At 36.0% G+C, this 20639-nt stretch overlaps 1 long non-coding RNA gene across 1 annotated transcript; it reads right to left on the bottom strand.

Annotated features, from left to right (window-relative positions):
• Positions 1-3777: 3777 nt before the first annotated feature.
• Positions 3778-16956, bottom strand: LOC106080162 (uncharacterized). The gene is made up of 5 exons (XR_008779545.1): positions 16766-16956; positions 15474-15531; positions 14049-14216; positions 8018-8215; positions 3778-3976 (listed from the first exon to the last, which is right to left on the bottom strand). It is a non-coding gene; the product is annotated as an uncharacterized LOC106080162 (long non-coding RNA).
• Positions 16957-20639: the final 3683 nt, after the last annotated feature.

Here is a 20639-nt window from a genome sequence, read left to right as displayed (position 1 = left end):
CGAGTTTTGATATAATCTATTTCTTGTTATTGGCATGTATTGATATTTTCTATATCAAATTGTGTACCACAATGCATTGTGTGGTGTCTACTTATTGATATTTTAACCTAATTATATTTTATTTAGTTATCACACTCTAATTTCAATTTTAATAATATGTAAACATAACATGTGAGACTGTGGAAGGGGCGTTCTCCCTGTAACACACATAATCTACTCTTTTGGTGACGGGCGTATTGTAATCGTAAAATGACACAATTTGAGTATAGAAAAAATGTCTCAAATAGAATTTATATATTTTATATATATTAAACTCTTGTATAAAGGCGCCTCCCTTTCTCAAATGTCAAATGCAATCATTGAGAATTATACAGAGTACCCCAACCTTTACGCCGAAAACATGACTTTTAAAATATAATAGTCAAATATGAGACCGTTATATATATATATATATATATATATATATATATATATATATGGCTATTATTGGCTTGGACGAAAGTCTTCGCATTGTAACTTTTGAAACGGTTACGTTCAGACATTTAATATTGCAGATAGTGAACTTTTGTTATGTCGTATTCATTCTGGCTTTTTAGCAGCCCCCGAAAGGGGAAAAGACGCTATTAGTTTTGTGTGGAATGTCTGTCCGTCCGTCTCGTTTAGATCTCGTAAACTTAAAAAGATAGTGAAAATCTGACACCATAATATTTTAGACTATTTAAAGTTCTGATGCAACGGCTACTTTTTTCTTTTCTAAAAGCAAAAAAAAAAAATATAATTTTTAAATCACTTATGCCAGCATTTTTTTTTTTAATAAAAATACACCACTTTTACAACTATTCACTGTTAATTGTAACATACACAGGTGGCTCTTTAGAATGGGGGATGACCATTTACCATATTTTTAACATATTTATGCAAATGGTTTAAGATTTTTGTCAAAATTATTTTTATTATATTTATATTACTAGGTTATGTAAGTTCTGTCATACTAAGGTTTTTTTACTAACTACATTTACAAAAAAAAGTTGTCTTTTTTTTTAAAGAAAAATCTAATTAGTATGCATATAAATTGGACATAATTTAAAAGAGCAATTTATAAGTAGTTTTTCATATTATCGCGTGAACTGCAGAGTTTCACTCTTGAAATAGTACACTTAACTATTTTTCTTTTATTTTTTATTTATGGAAATGTTTTTTTTTTCTTGAGGATTTGAATAAGAGATTGACCTTTTAAAAAACAATTAGATTAATTAGATATTCATTATAAGACATCAGTTAGGCCAGGTTGACATCTAACTTCACATACACTTTCACCTATCCTTTGGTCTGCTGGAGCACCACACAAGATCTGTCAACCTTCTTTCTCCATTCTTCTCTGTCATTTGTCTTTGATAGAATTTCATTGTGATGTTCCTTCTGAAAATATTGAAACCTGCCTTTTTACCTGCCTGGGTGGACCACTTTGTGGGCCGATTTTTTGAGTTTGTGTTTCCACACAAACTGTCTTTTAACCTTGTTGTTTTTTTTGTTGTTGTTGTTGTTTTTTTGTGAAACTTCTTAGTTTCATTCAACAACAAATAATGTTAAACCTCTAAGTTACATGGTAAAGTATGGATTTCGTAACAACGTAAAATGCATATAAAGAAACAAGAGTTTGTTCTACTTCTTCTACAAAGCATTAGGATTTATTAAAAGAAATTTCTATAAATCAAATAAGAACATAAAACTAAAATGTTATTTAACCTTGGTTAGGCCAATATTAGAATACGCATCCTCTGTTTGGGACCCCTCAACTCAAGAAAACATTAAGAAACTGGAACACACAAAATAGAGCAGTGAGATTCATAACAAACGAATATTCACATTTGACTAGAGTAAGACGTTAGTTAAAACACTAAATTTAGAAAGCCTTCAGGACAGAAGCGCAAAGTAAAGTAGCAATTATACATAAAACACCGAACCATAATCTTCAAAAAAAAATAAATAATTAATAAAATACTCAGAAAGACATAAAGATAAATGCACATTCCTCATTCCATATGCTAGGACAAATTTGTACAAATACTCCTTCTTCCCTAGTGCTATTAGAGCATGGAATGGGTGGTTCTCTGAGGTAGCCAGGAAAACCAGTGGCTTGGCAGAATTTAAGTCATTGGTTAATATGCACTACTGAATGCATGACGCGTAGGACGTAATCATCTCTAACGTCTGCATCAAACAAAGCATTAGGATTTATTAAAAGAAATTTCTATAAATCAAATAAGAACATAAAACTAAAATGTTATTTAACCTTGGTTAGGCCAATAATAGAATATGCATTCTCTGTTTGGGACCCCTCAACTCAAGAAAACATTAAGAAACTAGAACCGACACAAAATAGAGCAGTGCGATTCATAACAAACGAATATTCACATTTTACTAGAGTAACACCTTTAGTAAAATCACTAAATTTAGAAAGCCTTCAGGACAGAAGGCTCAAAAGTAAAGTGGCAATAATACATAAAACACTGAACCATAATCTTCAAATACAAAAACAAAATTTAATAAAATACTCTGAAAGACACAAAGATAAAGGCACATTCCTCGTCCCATATGCTAGGACAAATTTGTACAAATACTCCTTCTTCCCTAGTGCTATTAGAGCATGGAATGGGTTGCCTGAGCTAGCCAGGAAAACCAGTGACTTGGCAGAATTTAAGTCATTGGTTAATATGCATGACTAAATGCATGACGCGTAGGACTTTATCATCTTCTTTTTTTAAGTAACGTCTGTATTATATAAGATAAGAAGATAAGATTATATACGATAAGGTAAATTAGTTTTTCTTCTATTTTACAAAAAGTATTCAAAATGCATTTTTAAAGTAAAAAAAAAATATTTTGTAAATTTTTGAGTTTGTGGAGGTTTAGGCCTATAGTTGATATACTGTCGTAAATCTGAGTTGACATTTTGTAAGCACACATTCTTAACACTTCTTAAAAATAACAATGTTGCCAATAGCAATATGCCAAAGAAAAATCTAACAATGGATGCGCATCATGCACCCAGATTAATCACTAGTCTCTGTTTCTTCTTGAGGCCTCCCGTATGTCCGCCTTTGTAAGTATTTGTCCTCCTGTCCGCCTTTGTAAGTATTTGTCCTCCTACTTGTCCTTCTAATAAGGATACGTCCTCCTGTCTACCCTCATTTGTAGAGATTTATCATCCTGTCGTCTTTTGTAAGGATATGTCCTCCTAAATGTCCTCTGTTATCCATTATAAGGATTTTTGTCTCCATCGAATGCGTTGGTTTCTGGTAAATCATGGGCTAGCCATTATTCCTTTATCTAAATGTGCTAATAGAGGAAAATCTGTTGCTGATGCAAAACAACACCCGAGGCTTTATAATCGACTAGTTTAGTGACATCCGATTCTTTACCCTCCTTGACTCAACAAGAAAGCAAAACTTAACAAAATTCATCTAGACGCATCCGTTATTATTATTATAGCTTTTATATAGCGCTACTTTCATGCTTATAGCATGCTCAGAGCGCTTTGGTCCAATCTCATTTGTGAACCAGTGGGGGGGGGGAGGGGGTATCTAGGAGTTGGTTTTCCGTGCTGCCTTTAGGCGCTCAGTAAACACAACTCTGCCCGAGTCGGGTGTCGAACCTCGAGCCCCCTTCTAGGTAGCCAAGACAAGCCGAGTTCAATCGCACTTAGCCTCTCGACCACGATTCGCACTATTATCTTGCAAGACACACACAGACACACAGAAAAAACAAACGCATTGCTAAGGATCAGCACCATTAGTTCTGGTAAAGATATTTATTGATTTTAAAGTTATAGCATAAAAACGTACGAAAACATTTCAGGTTGATATTTTTTTTTTCACAAACACCTAACGCAATTCACAAAAAAAGTTATTTAATAGGAAGCACGGCATTGGAGTTACAAACTGAGAATTGGGATTATAACCTGTGCACTCATGGTCTGAAAAAGAAACATTGATTATCTTAAAATAAACATTTAGTGTTCTCTTTGAAATTTTTAGTGAACAAGCCAATTCTCTACTCAAGGCTTATATCCCCTTTGCTTAGTAGGCTCTACTGACTCTTTATAAAACAAAGTTAATTAATTATAACGGATTAACTAGTTTGGTATTTTTTTCATAGATTTACATGTTATTATCGACAATAAATAAATATATCATTGAGAAACCTCAAAGCAGTGGCGTCACTATTGGTAAGTTGGGGATGCGGGCCTCACTGGGTGACACCCACCAGGGGTGACACCCAAGTCGGAAAAATGCACTTTTCCAAAAAGCAACTTTTAAAAAGAAAAATTACTACCACTCAAAGTTTAATATCAACATGTCCCAAACTTTCTTAATTTAATTCTATTTAACGTAATCTTCCTATTGTGAGAAAATAAGAGTAGTAGACGCCAGAAGAAAGAGTTTCTGAAGCTCAGAAATGTAGAGAAATGTTTGGCGCCAAGGGCTTGGCCCCGAATAACTCTGAGTGAGCTTAAGGAGCTTTCCAAACATCTGATCTGACCAGTTGAGTGGCACACGTAACATTTTTAATTGTAAAATGTGGAGAAACACACAGACTTAAGCCCCACGCGCGTCATTCGACACCACTTCGCATCTGGTGCCCACGAAATTCAGAAATTCTAAAAAAAGAGTGACGCCAAATTAGACATCGGCGGCCATGTTTTTACGTTCTTCTTTTCGGCTTTCAAGTTAATGCTAAATTGTTTTGTCTTGTCTAATGATAGGTCTCACAAATGTCAATCGACGAGCCTGTGCTGGAAAAGATTTTCTATTGGGTATTTTATTCGTAGGATCCTTTTCAGCCATCACTGATCAGCCTCTTTTCAGCCATCACTGATCAGCCTCTTTTCAGCCATCACTGATCAGCCTCTTTTCAGCCATCAATGATCAGCCTCTTTTCAGCCATCAATGATCAGCCTCTTTTCAGCCATCACTGATCAGCCTCTTTTCAGCCATCACTGATCAGCCTCTTTTCAGCCATCACTGATCAGCCTCTTTTCAGCCATCACTGATCAGCCTCTTTTCAGCCATCACTGATCAGCCTCTTTTCAGCCATCACTGATCAACCTCTTTTCAGCCATCACTGATCAACCTCTTTTCAGCCTTCCATGTCTGGAAGTTAGGTGGCCATTGGAATGATGATTATATTGAGTAGGTGTTTTTTGTAATCTTCAGGCTAATTAATTTGTTTGTACAGATAGGCCGTACTTTTTGAAAGGCGGCTTTTGATTTCCAATCCGACATTTAACACCATGATATGCATCTCAATCATTTAAACTAACACTGCTTAAATAGGTGAACTTTTCTATTTGTACAGAATCTGCATGACCAATAATGATTGGGCAATGGGTAACCTGCATCCAATATGCATAACTTTGAGGGCGTCTTTATCCGTCTTCTTATGTATACTTTTAATTGTATTTCAAAGTAACCGTCTCGACGTTGAAAGATTCCACCGTCTGTTGTGACACAACAGCTTGATTTGCTAAAGAATCGTCGCTGAATCTGGACAAATTGTTGCGAGATGCTTTATTCTCTTGCAATTTTCTAGAGTGATTCCGATGGACGCTATTAATCTTGGGTTAGGGTTAAAAACTGATACAGCTAGTAGAATATAAGAACACGCCCGTTTCAGACCCGTGAGATAGCAACTGCAGTATTCGAGAAAAATCTAAAACAAATATAATCTTGCGGAAAATTTGTCAAATATAGAAATTGATACGTTTCATTTTGTGAGCTGTTATGCAGTCTCTAGTCCACTCATTTTTATACGTTAAAATCGTCACCTTTAAACATCACCATCACACAAGTTTTTGGTCGTACATCAACCTACGATGATAAGACAGTAGAAAACTGTTTTGAATAAATGCAGGGATTGGTCCATAAAGTCGCGAAATAGGAGTTCTGGTACAAGAAGACAGAAATGCCAAGGTAAGAAGCAACTCATATTAACCCTGGAAAGGTACTTTAGGATTCTTTCAACTAACGAGCGCTATCTGCGACAAACAAGAATTTGTGAAGTATAAATAGCCTTAGCTGGCTAACACATTAGCGTGCCGAAAAGTCACGATTATAACCACAGGGCACATTCCCAGTGGAGAACATCCCCAACCACATCGACTATATCATGGTGCAGCAACATTTTAAGTCAAGCATCCATGCGGTCAAAACACTTTGGGAACCACTGCAGAAGACGAAACAGTAGAACACAACCTTAACGATGGCAGCGTGGGCTTAGTTATGAAAACGATAAGACTGGCGAAAGTAGGAGTCTAACATTGTACGGAGACAAAGACCCTGAAGAACTCTGCCTAGACCGTGCTACAAGGGAATAATCCCAGCTCGGAGCTTTAGTGTATTAAGTCTATCGTAAAAGGTGAACCACCTGTGCAGATTAAAAGTTTGTTAACTATTTAGATTTTAAAGTCATTCAAGATGGTAGATATCAGGATTGTTAAGATGTGCATCAAATGGAATAGAGGAGAGAAGGGGGGGGGGTTTAATAGAAATAACTAGGTTTGTGACATCCCAAATGAAAGAGGAGAGAAGGGGGTTTAATAGAAATGTCACCACCTCAAAGTTGGTGCCATAGAGTAGAAACCCTAATTCTGTATTGTGTATGTTAATTCCATATTGTGAATCTTATTCACAACCCATGTTGCACTAAGGTGAACACTTTTGACCTTAGGTGAACCAGAGAGTTAAAGGCAGTCAGTCCACATAGAGATCTTGTAGCAAGCACTTGTATTGAGTCACTTAAGATATAAGCAGTAGAGTTAGATGTTTAAAGTAGTTGGTTATAGAATAAGTACTAAGTTGTGATATTCGTATATTACTGTTGGATTAATACTGACCATTCCTGGGTCGAATTGTATGGTGTATTCACTATGTGGTGTTATATTAAACTTATTGTATCTGCTACACCCAGCGTCATTTCATTATTCAGTGATTTGTAACAAGAACCCAATGTCACCACCACGCCTACATTGATAACCACAGCCACATTCATAACATATAAAATAACGCGGTGACAAGAAATAACTAGGTTTGTGACATCCCGAATGAAAGAGGAGAGAAGGGGGTTTAATAGAAATAACTAGGTTTGTGACATCCCGAATGAAAGAGGAGAGAAGGGGGTTTAATAGAAATAACTAGGTTTGTGACATCCCAAATGAAAGAGGAGAGAAGGGGGTTTAATAGAAATAACTAGGTTTGTGACATCCCAAATAAAAGAGGAGAGAAGGGGGTTTAATAGAAATAACTAGGTTTGTGACATCCCGAATGAAAGAGGAGAGAAGGGGGTTTAATAGAAATAACTAGGTTTGTGACATCCCGAATGAAAGAGGAGAGAAGGGGGTTTAATAGAAATAACTAGGTTTGTGACATCCCGAATGAAAGAGGAGAGAAGGGGGTTTAATAGAAATAACTAGGTTTGTGACATCCCAAATGAAAGAGGAGAGAAGGGGGTTTAATAGAAATAACTAGGTTTGTGACATCCCAAATAAAAGAGGAGAGAAGGGGGTTTAATAGAAATAACTAGGTTTGTGACATCCCGAATGAAAGAGGAGAGAAGGGGGTTTAATAGAAATAACTAGGTTTGTGACATCCCGAATGAAAGAGGAGAGAAGGGGGTTTAATAGAAATAACTAGGTTTGTGACATCCCGAATGAAAGAGGAGAGAAGGGGGTTTAATAGAAATAACTAGGTTTGTGACATCCCGAATGAAAGAGGAGAGAAGGGGGTTTAATAGAAATAACTAGGTTTGTGACATCCCGAATGAAAAATTGTAAACAAGCAAGGTATAATTCTTTGTCTTTATTCGTCAAATAAAAGGCGTTATCTTAGTGCCAAGGAAGACTTCTTGGTCTTAATCTATCACGTTAACTAATCTCATTATCCTTCGTGGTCAATGAAAAAAAAAGACTACCTTTAGCCCGATTTGTCATCACAAGTATGGAACTACAATAACAACATACCATCCGGAAATATCATATTCCTGGATATATTCTCATGAATTACTCCATTGTCTATCCATTTATATGTTTTGTGGTCTTCCAGTCTGTCTAAGCCAATCCAAATTACTTTAGGACTTTCTGAAAACCCACGGTAAAGTTCATTTAAGATTATTTGCTCCTCCATTTTGCCTTTAAATGTAGCCAAGAGACCTCCTTCTTCTGTAACCCCCCCCCCCCCAAAAAAATGTACAAAATAGACAATCAAAATTTATAAAAGCAGTGTAAACTAAGAAAATTAACATAATACAAGATAAAAATATAGGCATACAATCATGGGCGTAGCCAGGATTTTTTTCGGAGGAGGTTTTGCGCCCTTCCCCCCCCCCCCCCGCCAAATATATATAAATATATAAATTTTGAGTGTGTAATTTGCTTTTTTATATTGAAGAGGTATTTTTTTTTAGCTTCAAACCCCGCTGAAGGGTTGTTGTTAAATCTCTCTCTCTATATATATATATATATATATATAAATATAAAATTTTTGAGTGTGTAATTTGCTTTTTTATATTGAAGAGGTATTTTTTTTTTAGCTTCAAACCCCGCTGAAGGGTTGTTGTTAAATCTCTCTCTCTCTCTCTCTCTCTCTCTATATATATATATATATATATATATATATATATATATATATATATATATATATATATATATATATATATATATATATGTATACGTATATATATATACTAGACAGATATTACCGGCTGCCCGCGGGTCTTAACTTGCGTGTTGCTGATGTAGCCACTGATATAGTGCATTAGAAACAATGAAAGAAAATAATAATGTTATAAGTAAAGCGAATGCATGAATTCATAAATAAAAAGGTTACAAAGACAGTTTGTGTGGAAACACAAACTCAAAATCGGCCCCCGAAGTGGTCCACTCAGGCAGGCTTCAATATTTTCAGAAAGAACATCCGAATGAAATTATATCAAAGACAAATGAGAGATAAGAATGGAAAAAGAAGTTTGACAGATCTTGTGTAGTGTCCCAACGGTCCAGCAGATCAAAGGATAGGTGCAAGTGAATGCAAAGTTAGATGTGAACCTGGCATAATTAGTTCCCCTTTCAGACTTTGTGGTCTATAGGGCAGATGATGTAAAGTTCATCTGTTTTTGTGGCCTACGGTTAACGAGGATGTCATGTAGCCAGCACAACGACCAACCGCCTTTACTTTTCCCCAACTAATGTCAGGTACCCATTAGAGCTTGGTGGACTCAGAGGCTCCCAAAGATTCCGAAGTTGAAAATCCCAGTCTTCACCAGGATTAGAACCCGGGACCCCCGGTTCGGAAGCCAAGCGCTTTACAGCTCAGCTACCGCGCCTCCCATGGCCTAACTGAAGTCTTATAATTCATGTAATTGTTTTGAAAAGGCTCAATCTCTTAGTCGATTCCTAAAAAAAAAAAAAATAGAAACTACATTTCCGCCTAACAGTAGTCCAAGAAAATGCAATTTATAAGATTACTATTCGTTTAAAATTAGGTCTAACTTATAATGCATACTAAATAGCTTTTCCTTTTTTAAAAAACTTCTTGCATAAGTGATTTGAAAATTAGATTTTTCGCTTTCAGAAAAAAAAAGTAGCCGTTGCATCAGAACTTTGAATGGTCTAATATATTATGATGTCGGATTTTCACTATCTTTTCTGGTTTACGAGATCTAAACGGGACGGACGGACAGACGGACAGACATTTCACACAAAACTAATAGCGTCTTTTTCCCTTTCGGGGGCCGCTAAAAAATATTATGACTGGAGCTAAAAATAGCTAATTGACCTGAATTCAATTTTTTATGAAAACATTGGCTTGTGTACAGATCTAGATCTATATTTAGAAGCACGCGATATTAAGAATAGTTGCACTCATGTAAAAATGCTTTAGAAAAACAAATTTGAATGTTAATTTGATTAAAATATGAAATGAATGGACTATAATTAGTATGTTCACGTGTTTAATTATAAAACTATCTTTGTGAAGAGAATTTCTATCATCTTAGAGTTGAATTAGAGTTTTAGACCTAGGAATAGAGAGATGTGTAACCTTCGGGTAATGTCTAATGAAAGAATGTACGTCACGAATTCTAAATTCGCAGATATAAAGAAAGAATTTTTGTAAAAAATGTTTTTGAAACACAAATTTGAAGTTTAATTTTATTAAATAATTAAATCAATAGACCATATTTTGTATTTCCTTGTGTCAAGGTAAAAAAACTATATGTGCAAAGTGTAGTTCTTAAAAGTAGATCTAGATCTAAATCCTTTCCATCTCTTCTCATGTCAACATGGTAAACATAGCCTATAGTCATAAAATATCATACTTTCATAGAGTTGGGCAATTATGATTTTTTGAGGGGCTTAAGTTCTTTTTAGGGCTACAATACATACACTACGGTCCAAGAAACATTTCTGCCAAGTTTTATCAAGATTGGTCAAACGGTTTTGATTTCTATTCTGCATATATATACATACATACATACACACATACATACATACACACATACATACATACATACATACATACATACAAACATACATACATACATACATTCATACATACATACATACATACATACATACATACATACATACATACATACATACATACATACATACATACATACATACATACATACATACATACATATACCAAGTGACAGATTGTTTTGTAAAGAAAAATATAATTTCATTACTAAAATACAAAAAGAAGATTGAAGGTCTGTCCGGAGGGGCCTTTCTGCTACCGATCACTATCTTTCGTTTCATATTTTGTAATGATTTAATTTAAAACTGGAGTGCGGTGTGACCTAATATTGAAATCAATAGCTTATATAATATAGATCAGAGGTTCTCAAACTGGAATACGTGTAGCCTCAGGTGTCCACGAGACGACCGTAGGGGTCCGCAGAAAGATGAAAACTATTTACAATGAAAATAACTTCTTCGCTAAAAATCAGTTTATCCGATAAGATAATATGACTATTTATCCCCTCACCCCTCAGTAACGCTTAACATTTATATTGAGAACTACTCTATGACAACATTTTGGCGCAGCTTGAAAAAACATCAATGATCTTGTATTAGAATGTTATTTTTTGCAAGAATATCAAATTTACATTTTTTACTTTTGGGCATATAAATTGGACCTCCCCCCCCCCCCCCCACACACACAATTACTCAAGGGATTTGGGTAGGAAGGGAACTAGTTCTAATCACCCCACTCTCACCCCACCACATCGGCCAACATAACAGAACTGGGCGACCTAATATAAAGATTGGTTAAAATATTAATACGTGAGTTCTGATGCAGCAGCTGTTGAGCTTTTGCATATCGGACGTTTCTCACGTGCCCTACAGGCATGTCTTCCAGATGCGGCTGGGTTTGGTGACCTGATTGATAACCTGACTTCCCCGGGGTCCTCCGACTCAATTGCAGAGCATTCACCGAGAGAGTCTGATGAACCAAAGTGTTGGAACAACTGTCTTGATGACCACCGCCATGACATCCACTGCCTCGCTTCTTGACATGTGACTGCCGTCGGTGGTGACTAAGAGAAAGGTCAGACAACGAAAACGACGTTCTCTTAACCAAAGGCAGATCCATTGAAGCAGAACGAGAAAGAGACATACGCAGACAGGGCCGGTCTTAGGTCACTGCAACCTATGCGGTCGCATTGGGCCCCGCACTTTCATTGGCCCCGCGCGATGCGAATTCTAGGTGTAAATTATTAAATTAAACCATTTTAACTTATTATTAAAGGGTTCCTGGAATTGTCCTGAAATTATAAAATATAAGAAAAAGTCATGAAAATGTGCTGAGATTATTAAAATCTTCTGAAAACTGATGCAAATCTTAAAACATTAAAACAGACAAAATTGTCATTTCGATGTGTCATTCAATACGGAAAACGCCAATCCTACTCATGATTAAAAAAAATGACATTGTCAGCTTTCATTTAGTAAAAATGTAACAATTAGGCGAATTTCAACCAAAACAAGAAGTTCACATGCTTAATTTACTTCAATAGTCAAGTCACTGGCATACAAATATAGATCTAAATCTATCTTAAAAAACAAAACAAAAGCGATATTTTGCGAGTCGATAGTAAATCTAAAAGGCAGATCTGAATGTTTATCGGCTTTTTGTTGAAAAACTACCATCTATTGTAGATGGCTCGTTAAGTTAATTTAACAGTGATTTTGTACTTAGTAAAGTATGAATAAAATGCAAACACAAATTTATTTTCTAATACAAAATCTTAATGTTCACTTATTATCCTTATCACAACCCAAATTAGGCCCCGCACAATGCGTTTCGCATAGGGCCCCGCAACCTGTAGGACCGGCCCTGTAGGCAGACTACAACGCAGATGGCTCCATCGAGATGTCAATATAAACCCATTGTCGCTCCCACCGATAGACCCCCGCCTGCATTGACTAACCTCCATAGCCCACGTTGTGAGGTAGATTTTGTCCGGGACGGACAAATCTGAGAAGGGGGCAATATTGTAACCCTATTGGCGGCGCGATAGAGTTAACTGTACGATCAGCTGACACGTGTGACACAGGCCAGTAATACAGTTAGCGTGCTAGTTCGATGGATAAGGGACAGTTCTGGTATAAACTTTGCAAGCACATATGACCTGTGTTATGGTCATGTGAGTGTGTAAGGCAGTGTAGTTCAAGACAGGACAGCGAGGAGACCGGGACTGTTAGTCGGCCATGAAATTGGTCCTGGCGGAGTCCTCGAGTGAAACGTAAAATTCAGGAATAGATAGAAACAGTAGAGTTAAGTACGATGATGTACAGCAGTGATTCCCAAAGTGGTCTATATAGACCCCCAGGGGTCTACGAAGAAAAAAGTTAAAGTTAAAATAAGTTACAGAGATTGTCTTTTTTTTTTATTGATAAAATTCAAATGTAAACCAAATCAAATAACAATTAATCTTTATTAATCATTGGAAATGATGTTGCTTTTGTTTTTTTTTTCTGCACGTATATTATCCGTTGCTATGGATATTATGTTTTGTATAGGAATTTGTTGTTCTATGATGTAGTCATCAAACATTAAATAGTAATTAATCAATTAATTGATTTGCCTTATGTATCATTCTAAAAGTTTTCGCAAAGCGCAGTGTATTTCTTGATCTTTCACGTCTGATACAGCTTATCCAGTACACTCTATGTATGTCGTTTGCAAAGAATTTTATAAGAAGCTTTTAATTTTAACTTTAAAAAAAATTTTAATTTTTAACTTTCTGTAACTTTAAATTACTTTTTCGCTCTTCGACTTGCTACAGTTAGAAATTAGTTTTCAAAAATGGAATTGGCGATTTTGCAAAAATGCAGTATTAAACAGGGGGTCTACCGAAAACCAGAAACCATGTCAAGGGGTCTACGAGACAAAAAAGATTGGGAACCTCTGATGTACAGTAGTGTAGTAGTTGATTGTGTTGCCAATTGTCTAGTATTGGCTGTTATATATTCATTAAAGTACAATATTATTTAGAACTCTTGTTGTCAAGTTCTTGTGTTAGATGTGTTGTGTGATGAGCATTTGTTTACAGAACTCCTGATTAAGAGAAAGAGAGAGAGAGAGAGAGAGTAATGTAACAAGATAAGAAGAAACTAATTTTTTTCACAAACAATGATTTCTACACACACAAAATGGACTCCCCCCCCCACACACACACTAGTAAGGTTAGGGTCGGGGGGGGGGGCGTGATTGATGCAATCACCCCTCCCACATCTCAACAAATCAGCCAACATACCAGAGTGGAGAAGGGCTGCAAAATTTTTTAAAAAAATTGGTTAAAATATAAATAATTAGTATATATAATTAACATAAATAACAAAAAAAAACTCGTAAACTACTAGTGTAATTTCACAACTTAAATTCGCCAGCCCCCATTCGGAAATGGGGGGGGGGGGGGTGTTTGTAGTGGAAGGGGGGCAGAGAAACAGAATCCAACGTAGATTTACAGCAAGTAATTGAAACCTTTACAAATCCTTTTGGCCTCTACATATTTTTTCATTTCTTCGTGATACCTCAGACATTTCTTCACATGCCCATTAGTCAGCAACTTGTAGTGTTGTCTGTTTTTCATGCATCGAGCCATCAAGCGTGTCACAACTCTAGGCTTATAGCCCGAGCTAGCTGTGCAGTCTGAAACAGAAAACGTGCCCATCTTAAGACACTACACATGTATCTATATATATATAAATCTTCATGGCTCAAGAGTTTGGACACCAAGTAATGGAAAGATCACTCTTTTATTTTTGCAATTCGGACGTAATTTTAGAGGCGAATAAAAAAGAGGGGTGGAGAACAAATAGTATTCACCCGTCACTAAATAGCAGGGCCGTACTTAACCATTGTGACCAAGACGCCCAAGGGGGCGTCACTGCCATACAACAATACAACGACAAAAACACCCGTCTGCAGATAGAAAACAAACTTATTTACATGTCAGGCACCCTCCAACCTAACGGGATCAACAACCAGCACACTTTTATTTAATACACGATGGGCACTAACACTACGGTACCCCCCTTTTCCCATTCATCTTTGCCTGACATCTCCGCCCCCTTCCGTTTTCCCGCGCTTTTACACCAGCGTAGCTCATTTCTTTTCTGCCTCGATAGAGAACAACATCGGACAGATAAGTTCACTTAAGACTATTTTGTGTTAATTGTTTTTTATTTTTTGTTTGTTTTGTAGCTGATGAAGGCCTCGTGGCCCAAACGTCCTTTGTTTTACTTGGTCCGGCAGGGTCACATATATGCATGTTTTTCGTATTTTCTAGGGAAGAAGAAGCATTTGTACACATTTGTCCTAGCGTATGGAACGAGGAATGTGCCTTTATCTTTGTGTCTTTCTGAGTATTTGAATAGATTTTGTGTGTCTTAGGTGGTTTAACAAACAAAAAAAAAGTAACGGGGCTCTGATGGGGTGGTTTGACTGATTCGTGCAAAACTTGCATTAGATTTCTATCGCAAGATAAGTCCAGTGCTTGGGTCATTCATTAGACGGAAACTTGTGTCTGCTTTCTATGAAAATTTGCAGGACACATTCTAGTTTGATAATCTACTTCTAGGACATTCTCCATCAAAAGCTAGATGACAGTGTGATGCGTTTTGACTCTTTACACCTGCCTTTACTGTATCATTTGTAAAAAAAGAAAAATTGAGTATGAATATATATTCAATTGCGTCTTACATTATGTTAACACCTGTATCAATTTTGTTTTTGTTGACAAGTAAATAATATTTAAATTTCCCAAGACCTTTACAGCTACCACAAATAATTAGATAACAAAAGTTGTCACCCTTAGTTGCACATTTCAAAATCACCATGCATATTTTTTTTTATCTATCTCTTCAATATGATTTCTAATATTATTGTCCAAATTTAATAACTTACATACGGCTGCTAGAAAGAAGATCTTTATTAACAGCCTATTGTAGCTCATGTTGACTAGCTGCTTCGTCAATGAAATTTTATAATAAAAACAAAATCAATCAAGAAAGTAGAGAGAAAAATACTTTAAAAAAACAAAACAAAGCTTACACTAAGCGTAAATATATCAATTATTTTGCACTAACAATAAAAAAAAAGTTGTGTGATTACTAGTGATTACAAATACTTATACCCACTGTTTCTGTTTAGCGCAATTTAATTCCTTTAGCTTTCTCAATACGCTATGATCCTATCTTATCCTATCAAAAGTAGGGAAGATATGTGATCCTAGCAGGCGTGTCCAAGGTGTCGTCGAATCTAGGTAGAGGATAACTGTCCTTTACTTAATGTGTGGCTTCCTTTAACGATTTTAGTCTACACAAAAGTCGAATCCTTTTGCTTCACCAAGACGACTGGTGAACACCAATAACTATTTGAGGGTTAGTATAGTTCCGTGGTTCTATGTTTTCCACCACCAGTTTGGAACAGTGAGATGGTGCGCACCATAGGGCGGGAACACAGTTACAACAATGTTATTTTTGCTACTTTACTTTTTATTCCTCTGTCCTGAGGTGTCTGTAAATTTAGTAATTTTACTAATGGTGTTACTCTTGTTTTTTGTAAAATGTTTTACATAATTCGGATTTTCCTTCAGAGTTGAAGATAGTTTACTTCCTATTTCAAACCTCCCGCAGGACGACGGGGAATGGGAGCGGGCAGGGTTTGAACCCTAGACCGTCGATAAATCCGAACGACTGTCCAGCGCGCAAACCGCACGACCAGTCAGCCATCCAAACGTTAAAAGTGAATATTCGTTGTTTGTTTTAAATATAAATCCTACTGCCCTATTTTGTATTTGTTCTAGTTTCTTCATATATTTTCCTCAGTTCAGGGGTTCCTAAGAGAGGATGCATATTCTAATATTGGCCTAACTACGGTTAAATAGCATTTTAAGTGTATGTTCCTATTTGATTTATAGAGATTTCTTTAAATAAACTAAAATGCTTTGTTTGATTATTTAATAAGTTCATACACAGCTTATTGAGCGATTGTTTTTCTCTTAATAACTAATGAATGTTAGATAAGAAAACAATGGAACATTTTTTACAATCCCTTTCCACCCGAAAAAAATTATATATATATATGAAAGTAGTGCTATAATAATATAGATTAAATATCATAGCATAGTTTAAATCCGCCCAGTTAACGAAAAGTTCATAACATTACTATACAAATGTAAGCCTTCTATCTCTTACCTTATGAAATCATTAGAATGGAGCCCAATACTTGTCGACTACTCTAAATATAAGCAGTTACCAAAAGATAAAGGTTAATTAAGAAATATGACATAAAGGGATTATATTGCGAAATATATCACCGATAAATAAGGCCTGAGTCAAAATTTAACGAGGAAAGCAGCAATGTCCATGGCCACGATGTACCGTTTGTTGTCCGTATAATTATAATTCTATATTTAATGATTTATATGAGGTTACAACACAGGGAATTCCCTCTTTATATTACTGTGATAAAGTGTCTTGTTTGGATTGATAAGAGAATAATTGTTTGTTGTCTAAATAAAACATCTGTGGTCGTTGACACTTAGAATTAGTTTTTAGCGGCCCCCAAAAGGGAAAAAGACGCTATTAGTTTTGTGTGAAATGTCTGTCCGTCTGTCCCGTTTAGATCTCGTAAACTAGAAAAGATAGTGAAAATCTGACATCACAATATTTTAGACCATTCAAAGTTCTGATGCAACGGCTACTTTTTTTTTTTTTCTGAAAGGGAAAAATCTAATTTTTAAAATCACTTATGCAAGAAGTTCTTTAAAGAGAAAAAGCTATTTAGTATGCATTATAAGCTAGACCTAATTTAAAACGAATATTTATCTTGTAAACTGCAATTTCTTGAACACTTTTTAATTATACGAAATATACTTTTTTTTTTTCCAACGATTTGTAAAAGAGATTGAGCCTTTTCAGAACAATTACATCAATTCTAACACTTCAGTCAGGGATGCGCGGTAGCTGAGCGGTAAAGCGCTTGGCTTCCGAACCTGGGGTCCCGGTATCGAATCCTGGTGAAGACTGGGATTTTCAACTTCGGAATCTTTGGGCGCCTCATTGAGTCCACCCAGTTCTAATGGGTACCTGACATTAGTTTGGGAAAAGTAAACGGCGGTTTGTCGTAGTGCTGGCTACACGACACCCTCGTTAACCGTAGCCACAAAAAACAGATGAACTTTACATCATCTACCATATAGACCACAAGGTCTGGAAGGGGAACTAGTTAGGCCAGGCTCACATCAAACCTTGCATTCACTTGCACCTATACTTTGATCTGCCTGACCGTTGGGGCACTACACAAGATCTGTCCACTTTCTTTCTCCATACTTATCTCTCATTTATCTTTGATATAATTTCATTCGGATGTTCTTTCTGAAAATATTGAAGCCTGCCTGGGTGGACCACTTCGGGGGCCGATTTTGAGTTTGTGTTTCCACACAAACTGTCTTTGTAACCTTGTTTTTTCTTGAAGCTTCATTTATTACAATTCTGTTTAGGCAACACAGTCATTCTAGAACAGCACAATCAATTAAACGCAATACAATTAATCTAGAACAATTTAATCAATTAAGCGCAGCACAATCAATCTCAGGATATAACTGAAGGTTTGACACAGATTGCCTATTCTTCACAAACTGCCTGGTTCTGTTTGTCCGTGCAGTTCTCAATCTTGGAGTTTGATTTCACCCAACTCTTTACATCATCTGTCCTTTAGACCACATGGTCTGAAAGGGGAACTTTTACTTACTTTACTATTCCAACTCTGTTATTTGACTCATACACAAGAAGTCATCTGCGCATAGTACGCCAGATCCTACCATATTTAACATATTTCATTTCAAAAGGGGGGGGGGGGTAGAACCCCAACCCGCCTGGCTGCGCCCATGAAAGGTAGGCTACTAGACATAGAACCCTAATGTTTTGCTATGAGATTTGATCTGTTTCATAATTTTTATTCTTAAACTACTCAGAGGCCCTAGGCGGCTGTCTAGTTTTCCCTATGCCTAGAGCCGGCCTTGATATGGTCATAGCGCAATGAGCATGTTTGAACTTGAAAAACAAAAAAAAAAACACACAAAAAAAAAAGGTTGATTGTCAACATGAAGTTCCCATAGAAAGGTTTTATGTCTATGAGAATAACGTCAGTGTCAGTCGAACCTGTCAATAAAATGTTACACTAGAATATTGAGAGTCTACAACTGAAGACATTTAGTGGAAATTTAGAATTATTGGCAGAGATACTTTTGTCCAGAAAAAATGACACCTTTACAATGTTGAGTTGTGTAATTCTAAAGGTGTTTCTCTCTCTCACTCTGCTTTCGCATTTGTTTATCTCTCCCCCCTCTCTCTCTCCCAGACTTTGTGTTTTTTCCTCCCTTTCTTTCTCTCTCTCTCTCTCTCTTTATATATTTTGTGTTTCTTCCTCTTCCTCTCGTGTGTCTCTGTTTGTCTCTTTCTCTCTCTCTCTTTATATATTTTGTGTTTCTCTCTCTTCCTCTCGTGTGTCTCTGTTTGTCTCTTTCTCTCTCTCTCTTTATATATTTTGTGTTTCTCTCTCTTCCTCTCGTGTGTCTCTGTTTGTCTCTTTCTCTCTCTCTCTTTATATATTTTGTGTTTCTCTCTCTTCCTCTCGTGTGTCTCTGTTTGTCTCTTTCTCTCTCTCTCTTTATATATTTTGTGTTTCTCTCTCTCTCTTTATATATTTTGTGTTTCTCTCTCTCTTTTTATATATTTTGTGTTTCTCTCTCTCTCTCTGTCTCTGTTTGTCGTTTTCTCTCTCTCCTTCTCTCTTTCCCTCCCTCTCTCTCTCTCATATATATATGAGAGTGTGTGTGTGTGTTTATTTTTCCTTCTCTATCTCATTCTTTACCTACTCGGTTGATCCATTGGGTCACCACACTTGATCCGTCGACCGTCTTTCTCCTTTTCTCGGTCTTTTGCCTTGAAAGGAATCTCTTTCAATGACAGGCCGGTCTATTTTTAATGTTGTTTTTTCAACTTTTTTTTCTTTCTGTCTCCTCTTCTTTTCGTGGTACTGTTCCCTGAAATATAGTCTACTCTAGGGGTGGCCAACTTTTAGCTTCTGTGTACCTCCTGGTCTTTCACTTCTAATTCAGATGCGCCACTTATAATGTACACGTTTAAGATCTTTAAATGGTCATTGGTACTTATTTATTTTGTTATACATATAAGTGTATAGTAGGGGAGGGAATTTAAGAATTAAAAAAAAACGATACTTATTAAGTCCGTCTTTGTTAACAGTTGTAGTTTGTATTTATAATTTTAATTTATTATTTCTTGAATCTGTAATCTTAAGAGTCAATTTCGTGACCCCAGTTGTTTTTTTTAATCATTTTCGTAGATGGAAATCTTTGCTGTCATCAAAACTGACAGGAATAACTATGGGAGAATTTTCTTATTTCAGTAAAATGTTAAAATGGCAATGATCGCCAAAACTAATCATTCATAGGCATGTGGTATTGATCAAGATTACATTTCCAGTAACTCTTCCAGTCATCGACTGATTCATTTACCTTAGTATACTTTATTTCATCGATATTTTCCTTTAGATGACTTTGCTTCATCAAATATGTCTAGCCATTTTTTTTCCTTATGGTGACTTAAGGCCAATTTGATTGGAGACAGAGAAATACAACAGATATTAAGAAGTGTTTTAAAAAGTTTTTTAACTCTTTCTCTACTAATCGACGATTCCATAATTGATTCTGACCTCATTAAAATAAATTAATGTTTAGTTTTATAAACTTGACTTTATGTTATATAAAAAAGAGCATGCATTCCCCTTTACTTCTATACCAAATAAAACATTTTCTGATAACAAACGACAAAGCTCTTGAAGCTTCATCATAACAGGGGAGTGAAATAGTGAGGAGCAAAATGAAGAATTCCTTCGAAACGTGGAAAAATAATTACGGAGAGAAAGAGTTAAAAATAGAGCAGTACATCTAATTAAAGCATGGTTATTACAAGTGCTGGAGATCCATATCAAGATGTTGCATGTCGGATAGAACAAGCAGAAGCTGTCTTCCGAAAGTTAGGTCTC

Source organism: Biomphalaria glabrata, chromosome 8 (genome assembly GCF_947242115.1).
Source record: "Biomphalaria glabrata chromosome 8, xgBioGlab47.1, whole genome shotgun sequence".
Taxonomy (NCBI): domain Eukaryota; kingdom Metazoa; phylum Mollusca; class Gastropoda; family Planorbidae; genus Biomphalaria; species Biomphalaria glabrata.
Note: the sequence above shows the minus strand (reverse complement) of the source record. Positions and strands in the feature narration are given on the sequence as shown.